Source organism: Pseudorca crassidens, chromosome 17 (genome assembly GCF_039906515.1).
Source record: "Pseudorca crassidens isolate mPseCra1 chromosome 17, mPseCra1.hap1, whole genome shotgun sequence".
NCBI classification, from domain to species: Eukaryota; Metazoa; Chordata; class Mammalia; order Artiodactyla; family Delphinidae; genus Pseudorca; species Pseudorca crassidens.
Window position 1 is genome coordinate 28,162,299 of NC_090312.1, and position 14,159 is coordinate 28,176,457.

A 14,159-nucleotide genomic window follows, 5' to 3' on the forward strand; every position below is an offset into this window, starting at 1 on the left:
GGAACTATCAGGAGGGCTGCAGTTTGGACAGAACGGTCAGGAAAGGGCTCACAGGGCCCTGAAGGGGGGCAGGGAGCCAGGAGGGCGAGGCTGGAGCAGAGGGAGAGGATGTGCAGGTGGGGGCCGCTGAGACAGGAAGCAGCAGAGGGTCCAAGCTGAGGAATAAAGTACTCTGATCCATCTTTTTTTAAACATCGTGTTTATTAAAATGTGATTTACGTACATAAACATTCACTTTGTTAGTTCTTCCACTCTGTGAACTTTGGTAAATGCATATGACCGTGGATCCACCATCACAATCCAGGCAGGAGCTCGGCACCCCTGCCAAGCTCCCTCCGTACCCTTTGTGGTCCACCCCTTCGCCCTCTCCCAGGGCCCTGGCATCAACGATGTGTTTTCTGTCTCAACTGTTTCATCTTCTCAGAATGTCATACAAATGGCTTCACACAACATGCTGTCAAGTCTGACTTTTCACCCAGCACGATGCATCTGAGCCCCACCCACGTCAAGCACATTGGTAGCCTGTTTCTCTGTTGCTGAGTGAGAACCGTCTCATCGCACAGACACACCACAGCTTGATTATCCGTCACCATTTGGCTGATGGTTGAGTTGTTTACAGTTTGGCGCGATTATGAATAAAGCCACAAACTTTAGCGTATAGGTTTTTGTGTGCGTGTATGCTTTCATGTCATCTCCCTTAGGAGTGGGATGCCTGGGCCACATGATCAAGAATGGTGAAACTGTTTTCCAAAGCGGCAGTACCACTGTATCCACAATAGGAAAACGAGAATTCGAGTTTTCTGCATTCTCATCAGTAATATTAATATTAATATTAATATTGCCATTCTTTAAATGGCTAAAATACTTTATTCTTTTTGCAAAATTGTTTTTGTTACTCAAGTTTGTGTGCTTTTCTACGTATATTTTAGCATCAGTTTATAAATTTCAACCCAGAAATCCTGTTGGGATTTTGATTGGCATAACACTGAGCCTATTGATCAATATGAGGAGAACTAACAATATTGAGTCTTCCAATGCATGAACATGATATAGTGCTTGGTTTATTTATTAAGGAAGATTCCTTGGTCAATATTCTGAAATTTGCAGCATACACTCTAGCATATATATTTTTAGAGTTAGCCAGTTATTTGATTTTTTTGGTGCAATTTTAATGGAACTTTTTCAATTTCAATTGTTAATTGCTAATCTGTAGAAATACATTTGCTTTTCATATACTGACCTTGCTATACTCAGGTATTAGTTTTAGTAACTTCTTCTTACAGCTTTAAACAGCAGAAATATATTGTCTCAGTTCTGGAGGCCAGAAGCTCAAAATCAAGGTATTGACAAGGTTGTGATCCCTTGAAAGGCTCTAATGAAGAATGCTTCTTGTCTCTTCCTAGCTTCTGGTGGTTCCCAGCAATCATTGGTATTCCTAGGCTTGTAGATGCTTTGGTTTTATTAACTTTTTATTTGATTCTTTAAGATTCTTTGTATAGATAATCATGTCAATCATGAATAGAGACAATTTTATTTATTTATTTCCAATTGGTACACCTCTTATTTCTTTTTCTTGATTTGTTACAATGGCTAGAACCTCAAGTATGATATTGAACAAAAATGGTGACAGGAGACATCCTTGCCTTGTTACTGATCTTAGGGGGAAAGGAGCCAGGCTTTCTTTGTTAAGCATGTCATTAGCTGTAGGTTTATCATAGATATCCTTGATCAGATTGAGGAAGTTTGCTTTAATTTCTAGTTTATATAGAATTTATGTATCATAAATGGATGTTGAATTTTGTCAAAGATTTTTCTGCATCTATTGAGATAATCATATAGTTTTTCCTCCTTTATATATTGTTATATTGATTGATTTTTTATTTTATTTTATTTTATTTTGCAGTACGTGGTCCTCTCACTGTTGTGGCCTCTCCCGTTGCGGAGCACAGGCTCCAGACGCTCAGGCTCAGCGGCCATGGCTCACGGGCCCAGCCGCTCCGCGGCCTGCGGGATCTTCCCGGACTGGGGCACGAACCCATGTCCCCTGCATCAGCAGGTGGACTTTCAACCACTGCGCCACCAGGGAAGCCCTTGATTGATTTTTAAACTCGAACCCACCTTGCATTTTTCATTCCTGGGATAAACCCTACTTTAATCACCATGTTCAGTTTGCTAAAGTTGTGTTGAAAATTTTATTGTTCGTATTCATGAGGAATGTTGGTCTGTAATTGTTTTGCTTGTAATGTCTCTGTCTAGTTTTGGTATCAGAGTAATGCTGGCCTCGTAAAATAAATTGGGAAACACCTTCTCTTTTTCTACTGTCTAGAGGACTTTGTATAGAATTATTTCCTGCTTAAACGTTTGGTTGACTTCATCAACGGAACAAATCGGGCCCATGATTTTCTTTGTTGGAAGATTTTTAACTATGAATTTAATTTATTTAATATATACAGTATTACTAAGGTTGTCTATTTCCTTTTTTTTCAGGTTATCTATTTTTGAATGAGCCTCATAGTTTGTGTCAAGGAATTTTTCCATTTCATTTAAGTTACTGAAGTTATTGACATAAAGTTGTTTACAAAATTTCCTTGTTATCCATTTAATGTCAGCAGGATCTACAGTGATATTCCCTCTTTCGTTCCTTATATTGGTTATTTTTATCTATTTTTCACGATCAGGCTAGCTAGAGGTTTAATAATTTTACTGGTTTGATTTTTAACGTGATCATTCTGGCTGTTGTGTTGAAGGTAGACTGAAAGAGGCAAGGGCAGAAGCAGACCAGTTAGAAGGTTACTGCAACAATGCAGTCAAGAAGAACAAGAGTGACTTGGACCAGGAGGTGGCAGTAGGAAAGGTTAGACAAGTGATCATATTCTGAGTGTATTTTGAAGGTGGAGTCAGAAGATATTACAAGGGTTCAGATATGGATCAGAAGTAGGGTAAGAAAAAAAAGTAGAACATAAAAATGACTGCAAAGGTTTTGGCATGAGCAACTCTAACAGCAGTTTCCACTGATGGAGACAGGGAGGAATCTGGGGAGTATCTGGAACTGAAGGGTCAGCACGTGAACTCTGGATGCTCACTGGGCCTCCAAGTACAGACGGTGAATAATTTGTGGGGTATATAAGCCTGGGGTGTAGGAGCAGGTCTGAACTAAAAATACAAAATTGGAATTCACAACATTGAAAGCCATGGGAAAAGGTGAGAATGTATGCCTGAGGCACACAGTGACCTTCAGAGGTTGGGAGAAGCCAGAAAAAGAGGTGTCACACAGAAGGGAGTCACAACTGCAGAAAGGCTGTGGACAGGTCCTTAAGGCAAGGGCTGAGAAGGGGAGGTCCCTGCGGAGCTTGACAAGAGCAGTTCCAGCAAAGCTTTGCACTGTGAAACGTGGACTGCAGACTAGGAAAGGAGAAATCAGAGACAATGCAGACCTGTGTCTCCTGTGGCTAAGAAGGAGAGAAGAAAAAGAGAGAAGTCGATGGAGGGGGAAGAGAGAAACTTTTTAAAAATAGGGAAAATAACAGCACATTTACATATTGATAGAAATAATCCAGCAGAGAGAGAAAGTTGACAGGGCAAGAAATAGAATACAGAATTTCTGTCATGACATCCTTGGGTAGGTGATGAAAACAGGGCAGAGTGTGCAAGCGGGAGGACTGGGCTCTCCTCATCTGTTACACAAGAGAGGGCGGAGCTCAAGGGCATGGATGCAGGGAGGAAGGCCATGTGGGGGGAAGGCCCCTCTGGTGACTCATTTTCTCTGCGAAGGGGAAGCTGTCATCACATGCGGTGGGGAGGGGAGAAGTGGGAGATTCATTTCCTTCTTGATTTGGCTCAGGCTGTGTCGTTCTACCAGTAACTCTGGTGAGGGCCTGATGGGGGAACTGGGCTCACTATGGGGAAGGGGCAGACTATTCACCCCATAAGGGGTACTGGCTCATATGACGCTGGCTCCAACACTGCAGAACTCTGGGAAATCTGGAGTCATTCAATTTCACTCCACCTCAGCTTCCTCACGTGAAAATGGGATCACTGCAGCACTAACGTGCAGGATGGTTTCGGGGGACAAGGTCAGTCTGACAGAGGTACCAGGGGCAGTTGTTCTCCATCCAGTCCAGACAGGCCCCTCCTCCCACCCCTGCACAGCTGCCTGGGGTGGCTCTTGGGGCGGTCACACAGCCCTGGCTTTGTGCCCTCCCTCAAGGCTGGCTTGCTCACCTGGAGCCAGCTTGATCTCCAGTGCGGTCCGGATGAGGACCATCAGCGTGAACGTGAAGTGGACAGTCATGTCCTCGTTGGAGATGGGCATGTTCATATGAACCAGGCGCTGGGGACAAGGGGGGCAGGTCAGGGGCAGGCCTCCCAGGGTCCCCCCGCCACAGGGCTACACAGTGCTCGAGGGCCCTGGAGGCTGGGCTGGCCTCCCAGAGGTGGTTCCTGCAGGTGCCCAGGACCAAGAGAGGTTGGATGGATGGGAGTTTTGCCAGCATTCACACTACCCCTGGACCCCCACCCTCATCTGAACTGAGGGTTCCCTTGGCTGCAGAAAAGTAGAAGTCCAGGTACATCTTGTACAATGGGGCCAGGCCATAAGCCTGGATCCCTCTGAAAAAACAGGCATGTCTCAGCCAGAGGGGCCCTTGCCCACTGCCCATGACAGAACAAGTGTGTGGCCTAGGCTGAAGAGGGGTCTGAGCTGGCTGCAGGATGCCAGAGGCAGCCCACAGACAGGAGCATTGGACGAGGGGTGGGGCAGCCAAGACCACAGGCTCAGAGGTCAGCTCCCAATGAGGAGACCCGCAGCCCCGGGAAGGCCTCTGCCTCTCACCACCCAGCTAGGGGGCCAGGAACAGATGCTTGATGCCACCAGCCCAAGGCAGCAAGGGAAGCCTTAGAGAGCAGCTCCTTCCAAGGGGAAGGACCCAAACAGATGTGACTGAACAGGGCCTCAGGCTCAGCCAGCTGCCTGGGGACCCAGGGCCATCCCACAGGAACACAAGTGCTCGGACCAGACTGGGAGCCCTGCAAGCTTGCTCCCTGTTTCCCCATCAAGAGAACAGCCCCCTTTCCTCTCTTCCATTTTCCAGGACAGAGCAGCTGGAGACAGGTGTGTCCCTGAGGCTCTGAGAACTTAATGCGATCTCCAGGAGGAAAAGGGTCTCAGGTGTGTCTGGAACATCCTGAGCATCGGGGGGCCACCTCACCTGCCAAGTAGAGCCCTCAGGGCACCGTGAGCCCCCTGTCCTCTCCCATCCAGGATGGGAGCTAAAGGTGGGGGCACAGGGCCCCTCCCTGGGGTCTGCCTGCCCTCTGCCAAGCCTGCACCCTGTGACAGGGCAGCCTCTCTGTCCCTTCTCTGGGTAGGGCCACTCTGCCCCCAGGCCTGCCCCCAGCATCCTGGCACCAAATCCAGTCTTCAGCCTGATGGAGGGCAGGTGGCTAGAGACACGAGCCCAGACTCTGTCCCCTAATGCTGGCAAAGCCCCACTTAGTACCTCCAATCATGGTCCTAGGACCTTCCTGGTCACCTGTGTGACACACACAGCTTCCCAGAGCATGGTGTCCCTGCAGACCAGCACCGATGGCAGTGGGAGAGGCAGAGGGGTTCCATGCCAGGGGAGAGTCAGGGAGTCAGGGGCCAGCGGGAAGGAGGGGCAAGCAGGTGTTTTCCAAGAGAGGAGAGCTCCGTCCGGGGCACCTTTACCAGACCCCTTCTGCCTGCCCAGGCCCCAGAGAGCCAGGAATCTCAGGGAGCAGCAGAGGGGCAAGACCAGGGCAAACAGACAGGAGTCTCTGCCTGGGCCTAGACCCTCTTGGACATGGCGCTCTGTGCATCTCCTGGACCCTCCCCAGCTCACCAAGCCCATCCACTTCCACCCACCATGAGGCCTCACCTGGTCTCTTCACTGCCAGAACCTTGGAGTTAGCCAGCACACCTGGGGAGGAACTCCAAAGGCTACCCCGTCACAGCCCTGGCTGCCCACCCTGGCCCCAGGTGTCAGTGTGGACACAGCTCTCCTTGGGGACGAAGCTACAGCCTTTCATGCAGGGCCTCCAGGCAGGCTCGACTCACATGTCGGGCAGGGGAGGACCAAGGAAGACGTCTGCATATCGCCTGGAGGAGCCACTTAGCTCCTAGAGGCTGTGCTGAGCCAGGGGATAGATGCAAGCCCAGAATCGGAGCACAGAGACAGACAGCGTGAACAGAATCAGAAAGATGAAAGCTCTGGTGGGAAGCCTGCTCAGAGAGGCAGACAGCAGTCAGGCCCCAGACACATGCTGGCTGAGTTTCGGGAGCACTGAGGGCTGCAGGAGGGCTCTTGAGAGGGTGGAGTGCTGGAGGGATGGAAGGTGCTTACTCACCAAGCGGGTGACGGAGGATGCAGGTGCAGGTGGGAGCAGGCTTGCGGATGGGGCCATGTGGCCTGCTCGCCCACTCGGGAGAGAGGCCTGGCGGTGTCCTCAGTTTACCCCCCTCCTTGCAGCTCAGCCTGCTGGGCCCTCAGCAGCAGGGTGGAAGGGACATGGGACCACCCAGGCCCCAGAGGCTGTTCTCATCCTGCAGGGCCCTCTGGAGCCCCAGGAATGAAGTCAGGATGCCTCTCTCCAGCACCCTTCCTTCTTAAGGCTCCATGAACCCATGAAGCCCTAGAGAAAACACTCCCTCCCCAGCCCGGGAAGTTCTGCACATGTGGGGCTGGGGGCGGGCTCCTCAGGTGCACCCTGCAGAGGCCTTGCAGGCCGCTGCTCCCCCAGGGTCAGACCCTCAGGGCTAGACAACTCCACCCACATCAGGGGCTTAGGGGACAGAGGAGCAGAGTGTGGTCCTGAGCTCAGAACAAAAACAGGCTCTGTCAAAAAAGCTGGTCTGTCCCCTCCTTTCTAGGGAAGAGAAGGGAAGGAGAAGAGGCAGATGGTGGGCTCCTGCTCCATGTTCCTGAGCCTCCCCGGGGGCTCAGAGGAGCAGCCCTGGGGGACAAGGGGCCAGTGCAGAGACACCTCGTGGTGTCTGCTTCCCTTTGTTTGGGAAGGAAGCAGAGATGGTAGGGGCAGAGAAAAGAAAGAAACAGTGAGACAGCACAGCAGCAGACAAACAGATGGACAAGTCCCAGAAGAGACACAGGAGCCCGGCCGCAGCACAGACAGCCTGCAGGGTGTGGGCGTGGGGTCTACCTCGTATGCAACTAGAGCAGGGCATTTCTTCCCCAGCCCCAGGGGCGGGGACATGTGTTTCAGCATCTCAAACATATCATTGTAACTGATGCGCCCACTGGAGGCCCAGCCCACAGGACAGAGGCAGAGTGGGGTCCACGGGAGGGGCGCAGCAGGAGGGAAGGGGGAGGAAGCAGACAAGAAAACAGACCCAGTTAACCAGTGTCGGATTAAACGCCAAAAGTCAAAACAGGTAAAATGAGGGATTTCTCTGCTGGGCTCGATCCCCTCCTTGCCCCCAGCCTCACCTCCACACTCTGGTCCCACGCAGGGAGCGGGCGGGGGGCATCTGAGCTAATGAACATGGAGGGAATGACAGGCTGCATCGGGGCGGCTTTGGGTTGTCAACTCTGATTTTACACTTTCAGAAGCCACGGATAATGCCAAATTGGAAAAGAGCTGTTTCACCATGCCAGGGCAGCTGATAGAGTTAACTGACCAACAAGGCCGGCTGGAGATCCACAGCAGGAACATCAGCTTGCCTGATGAGCCAATTCATGCTCAATTTTCTTCCAAGTTAGCCAAGAGGCTTAAAAAGTGGAGAAAAGTCTAAAGCAGGCCAGAAAACTAGAGCGAGAGCCACGCTGTTCTGCAGGGAGCCCCGAGGCTCTAGAGACGAAGTCCACAGGGGCAAGGCAAGCTCCAGGCCCAGAGACACCTGAGGCTGGCCCGGGGCAGGGCTGCTGCTGGGTCAGGGCTGGGTGGGAAACGGGAGACTGAAGAGGGGCCGGGGGGGGCAGCTGGGGTGAGATGTGGCTTGGTGCCACTCTTGTACCCTCCTGACAGCACGCCAGGAAGGGCTGGGACCAACATAAGGGATAAGGCTCCAGACTCAGGGAGGTGTCCAGGGGTTGTTGACTGTGTCTCCTCCGAGGCAGATGGGCCACCAGTCCTGAAGCCTCACCTCCACCCCCGGGGTGGCTGCCTACGAGACCTGCTTGGGCTCCCAGAGACACAGGTGGGTTCAGGCCACTGAAGAGAGAAGGGGGACAGCCTTCTCCTGGCAGGTGGATACACCCCAGGGTCTGGCCCTCCACCCAGGGCTCCTGGGCTCAGCTAAGTGGATCCATCCAGAGGTGAAACAGGACCTGTCTTTCGGTCCCCACTGCCTCTGCCCTCTCCTCCCCCCAGGAACCAGAAAGCCCTGGGCTGTTGGACTCTCCTGACCAGAGGGGCAGCTGCTCCTGGTCTACACGGGCCCACACCCTCCTCCTCTGGGGCCCTTGGCCTCTGGACTGTCTGACCTTCAGTCCACCTTCAAGAGCCCGGAGGCAAATCTGGGTGAGACGCCTGCTTCCTTGGCACAGGTGGGACCTGGTCCCCGTCCTCAAGGCCCGGCCAGAAAACTTTGTGTGCACTGTCTCATGAGGCTGCCTGTCCCCAGCCAGCTGGAGGGGTCGGGAGTTAGATGGGGAACCGAAGTGTCCAGGAGGTTGGAGTGCGGGCAGGACAGGGCAGGAGGGGCGAGAGGTGAGGTGTCATCATTCCCAGACCAGACAGGGAGTGTGTGCTGTGTTTGCATTTTGGGCCGGGAAGAGTATGTCAGATGGAGGCTCTGAAGTAGCACACCTGGCAGGCCAACCTACAAGGGCAGTTCTTCCCTAAGCCAACGGGCGGCGCAATACAACGCAACAAACTACATAACCTTCTAATGAATCTGGCAACTGGAAAGGAAACGTCACAGGTCATGGCAACCGAGGCACGAGGAGCCCGTCCCACCCGCCCAGCCTTGTGCAGTCTGGAGGTGGAGCCGGGGCAGGCTGGACAGGCAGCTCCCGGCTGAGGCCTGGGCCGGAGAGACCCAGGAGGCGCGGCAACCCGCAGACAATTTCCAGAGCCCACTGCAGCTGGGAGACCTTCCCTACAGAACAGCCTCGGGCCCTGTGTGTCCGCCCTGCACACAGCACCCCTGGGCCTCGTTCACGGCTGTCTGGCCGCCCCTCCCCTCACTCCCTGAGTGCCTGAGCCCCCAGGGCCCCCTCGGCTGAGCCTTCTCTGCACACCTGGCTCTCCTGACTCTCCCTGCCTCTCTGAGCACACTGTGTCCTTCCCTGGGGTCTGCAAGTCTGGCTCAGCGTTCCCCTTGTCCCCGGGCGGGCACCCCAGCCAATGCTGATGCTTGCCTTTCCCGCAAGATGGCCCCCTCAGTCTCATCAACTCCAAACTGTGTTGCGTTTACTTCTGGGAAAGAGGGAATGAAGAGGAAGCCCCATTCCGGCCTCACGCAAGGTGCTTGCTAACCTTGTGGACCCAAGGGACCACCACAAAGAGGCTGGAAGCCTGGCAGAGGCACAGCCCCTACCATCACCACTGTTCCTCGGCCCATCTTCTCTCTTCTGCCATCAAACCCCTCAGCCGCCACCAGAGGAAAAGTGTGGGCCTGATCCTGTCACTCTGGTTCCAAAGTTGTTCTCTCTGTGTATAAAACGAAGTCAAAGCTAGCTGTTTGGCCACCCTTGCAGCCCCTCTGTGATGCGTCCTCCCTGCGAGCCAGGCACCCAGCCCCTTCCCCTGCCTCCTGCCCCCACCCTCCTCTAGAGCGAGCTCCGTCCACCCCGCTCCTTCAGTTCAGCTCAGCTGCCACCTCCGCTGACTTACCAGCCAGAGGTAACCTCTCCCTCCGCAGACACACCTGGCCTGCAGCTCCTCTGCCCCATGCCCGGCTGGGCCGAGCAGAGCTGAGAGCACACGCCTGCTTCACTGTGGACCCCAGGCCCCAGCACATGACACAGGCTCAGGGATGTTTACTGGACAGATGGGTGACCATGAGGATGAGCAGACAGATCGCTCACAGTAGGGGGTAGTGATCCTCCTTTTGAGTCTCTACACTTCACCACACAGCACTGAGGCAACAGCAAAAGGGAGGGTGGGGGAAGGTGGCACCAGAAAGCAACAACTCCATGCCTTCCTCATCCCCCCACAGCATGCATGCGTACACACACATGTGCACGTACATGCCCAAGCATACCTGCATTCACACACATGTACACACACACATGCAAAGATGCACTGCAGTCACATGCACACAATCACACGTGCTGCACATGCAAAAACACGTGCATACACACATATGTGCCTGCCTGCACGTAAACACACTCACATGCACTCAGGTGTACACAGACCTGTGCGCAGACAGCACAAACATGCACATGCTTGTGCACACTCACGTAATACACACACATACACACAAAAGCTCAGGTAATTTCATAAAGTTTGTTTTTGTTTCAGCCTCCCCAAGAATGAGGAGACAGCAGATGGTCCCTGGGAAATAAAGATGGTCACGGCCCTGCATCTGTCACAGAGGCTAGTTGAAGGCTCAAGCACGCTCTGCCCTGCCAGTCATGGGGTACAGACCCAGCCTGCTCAGCTGCCTCAGCCGAGCCTTCTGCTGCCTCAGCCGCTCGTGGGAGAAGCAAGTCTGAGTGTCAGTTGCAGGTCATGTCTGTGCTACTTCTGGACTGGGGGTCTTGTGTTATCTTGCATGGTATCTTGCTCTGGGCTGAGGCTTACATTTTGCTATCTACTCTTCCATAAGCACTTCACCATATTCCTGAATGCCTATGCCTTCCAGAGGCCCCAGTTCTAGAACCCTGGATTTGGGAAACAGTCAGCCGTCTCTGTGCACAATCACAAAGCTGCAGTCTGACCCAAGTCCACTTCTTGTATGTCTTAATTCTGCTCCACCTGGGGCTGATTGGGGAGGTGCTAGGTCTACAGTCCATAAAGATCTGGGAGACATTATCCCCCTCTCGCAGGCCTGCACTGACTTGCCTTTGCCTGTTAGTCCAAGTCATGCTCTCTACAACATCTCTGTTTTTCTCCTCTAGAAAAAAATATGCTCAGAAGCAGCAGCATCTCTTTAGACCACAGTCAGGATGACCCTCCTGGAATGAGCCTCAATCCTGCCTCAACTGGACTCTCTCCTGCCCTCTGCCTGACAAGGACCAGGCCTTGGGTGTGGTCAGTCTCCCCTCCAGTCTGACTGGGCCTTCCTGACCAGAGAACCCAGGAATACCCCTGAGCCTGTGGACTCAAGCATGTGCTGTGGGCAAATGTGCTGATGCATCAAAAAAATGACAGGACTCTCCAAGACCATGAAAAATCACATACAACACAAACCATAAATAACAGCCAGGCTTGTTCTACACTGTGTGAAAACTGTCAATTTCTCACTACACTGGAACACACTCAGAGATGCTCTGAGCCTGGAAGACCCCAGGGCCCTGGTGCTGCCCACACTGGAAAGGGCCTCACATAAGGCCTTCTGGATCTTCACTGTGATGGGATGGGGGATCCAGGGAGACTGCATAAGTGGGTACAGGAGCCCAGCCAAGCTCCCAGGCTTTTGGGGCCTGGAGAGTTAGAAAGTTCCAGAGTATTCCCCTTGGTGAACATGGATTCAGAGTCCCAGGTGCTCTGTGGCAGCAGGATCCTCCCATGAGGACGCTGAACATCTCCTCCAGGCCTCTACCACACAAAGGGTGACCAAACACAGAGCTGTGCCACAGGGATGAGGGAAGGCCAGGGAGCCTGAGGGAGAGCAGGCGGGAAGCGGCGGCACCCCAGTTCCATGGTCTTCTTGTCCCCCTGGAGCCCCCGCCCTGGTGCACAGTTCACTCCCGGGTGCACCGTGAGTGACGCGCTGAGCAGGCCTGAGTCTTACTAATGGCCAGATCTCTCAGGCCCTCTGCGTCGTGTGTTTTGCTGCAGAGAGTACACCCTTAATAACTCCTCAAGTCACGGATCAAGAGGGTGAATGAATGAATGAGCAGGGAATGAGTGAGCGAAGAAGGAACATACAAATGGACAGATGGTGGATCCGTGATGCCGTGCTGACCCCGAGGACGAAATGTCACAGGTGTGCAAGCCTCTCCCACGAAACACAGTCTCCACTGCCTCCTGATCCCAAGCCACTCCCTTCAGGACACCCTTCCTCCGCACCCTAAACTGTACCCTAGCCCTAACACGTACCCTAAACTTAACCCTAATCCATACCCTAAACCTAACCCGTAGCCGTACACTAAACTATACCCTAATCCTAACCTGAAATCTAACGCTAACCCTAACCCGTACCCTAAACCTAACCCATACCATAACCCTAACCCATATCCTAACACTAACACATACCCTAACCCTAACTCGTAGACGTACAATAAACTGTACCCTAACCTGTATCCTAAACCTAACCCTAACCCTAACCTGTATCCTAACCCTAACAAGTAGCCTAACCCTAAACCATACCCCAACCCTAACCCGTACCCTAACCTGTACCCTAACTGTAACACATAGCTCTACCCTAACCTGTACCCTAACCCTATCCAATACCCTAACGATAACCCTAACCGTAAGCAGTACCCTAACCCTTCCCTGCGCTCTAAACCTAACACGTACTCTAACCCTAACACCTACCCTAAAACATACCCTAAACCTAATATGTAACCATACCCTAACCTCTAGCTTAACCTCTACCCAAACGCTAACCCTAACCCTAATCCTAACCCTAACCCGTACCCTAATCATAACCCGTATCCTAACACTAACCCGTGCCCTAACCCTATCCCATAATCTAACCCTAACCTGTATCCTAACCCTAACCCATACCCATACCCTAACCCATACCCTAACCCTTCCCTGTACCCTAACCCTAACATGTACTGTAACTCTAACATGTACCCTAAAACATACCCTAAACCTAACACGTAACCGTACCCTAACCTGTACCCTAACCTCTACCCGAACACTAACCCTAACCCATAGCCGTACCCTTACATGTACCCTGACACGTACCCTAACCCTAACCCGTACCCTAACCCTACCGCATACCCTATCCCTAACCTATACACTATCCCTAACACGTACTCCAACTTTAACACATACCCTAACCTGTACCCTAACCCTAACACATAGCTGTACCCTATCCTGTACACTAAGCCTAACACTAACACGTGCCCTAACACTACCCCATACCCTAACACTAACCCTAACCCGTACACTAACCTGTACCCTAACCCTAACATATAGCTATAACCTATCCCGTATCCTAACCCTAACCGGTACCCTAACCCATACCCGTAACTGTACCCGTAACTGTACCCTAATCCTAACCCATATCCTAACACTAAATCTTACCCAAACACGTACCCTAACCCTAATTCGTATCCATACACTGAACTGGACCCTAACCCTAAAATGTACCCTAATCCTAACCCGTATCCTAACACTAAACCATACCCTAAACCGTACCCTAACCCTAACTAGTATCTGTATGCTCAGCTGTACCCTAACCCTAAACCGTACCCTAACCCTAAAGCTAACCCTAACCCGTAGCCATACCCTAACCTGTACCCTAACCCGTACAAAAACCCTAGCCCTAACCCTTACCCTAACCAGTACCCTAATCCTAAGCCATGTCCTAATACTAACCTGTACCCTAACACATATATTAACCCTAACCCATAGCCATACGCTAAACTGCACACTAACCCTAACCTGTGTCCTAACCCTAACCCTAACATGTACCCTAACCCTACCCCATACCCTAATGCTAAACCGTACTGTAAACCTAGCCCATACCCTAACCCTAACCCGTATCCTAACCTGTATCCTAACAGTAACACGTAGCTTTACACTATCCTATACACTAACCCTAATGGGTACCCTAACCCTAAGCCAACCCTGTACCTCTACCCTAACCCTTCCCTGTAACCTAACCCTAACACGTACTCTAACCCTAACACATACCCTAAAACATACCTTAACCCTAACACGAAACCATACCCTAACCTGTACCCTAAACTCTACCCGAAACCTAACTCTAACCCTAACCCTAAACCTACCCCATACCCGTACTGTTCCCCGTACCCTAACCCTAACCCAATGCTAACCCTAACACGTACCCTAAACCATACCCTAACCCTAATCCTTAGCTATACCCTAACCTGTAC

At 52.0% G+C, this 14,159-nt stretch overlaps 1 pseudogene; it reads right to left on the reverse strand.

Annotated features, from left to right (window-relative positions):
- LOC137210721 (voltage-dependent N-type calcium channel subunit alpha-1B-like) overlaps positions 1–14,159 on the reverse strand; it is a 154,272-nt pseudogene that overhangs the window by 8,871 nt on the left and 131,242 nt on the right.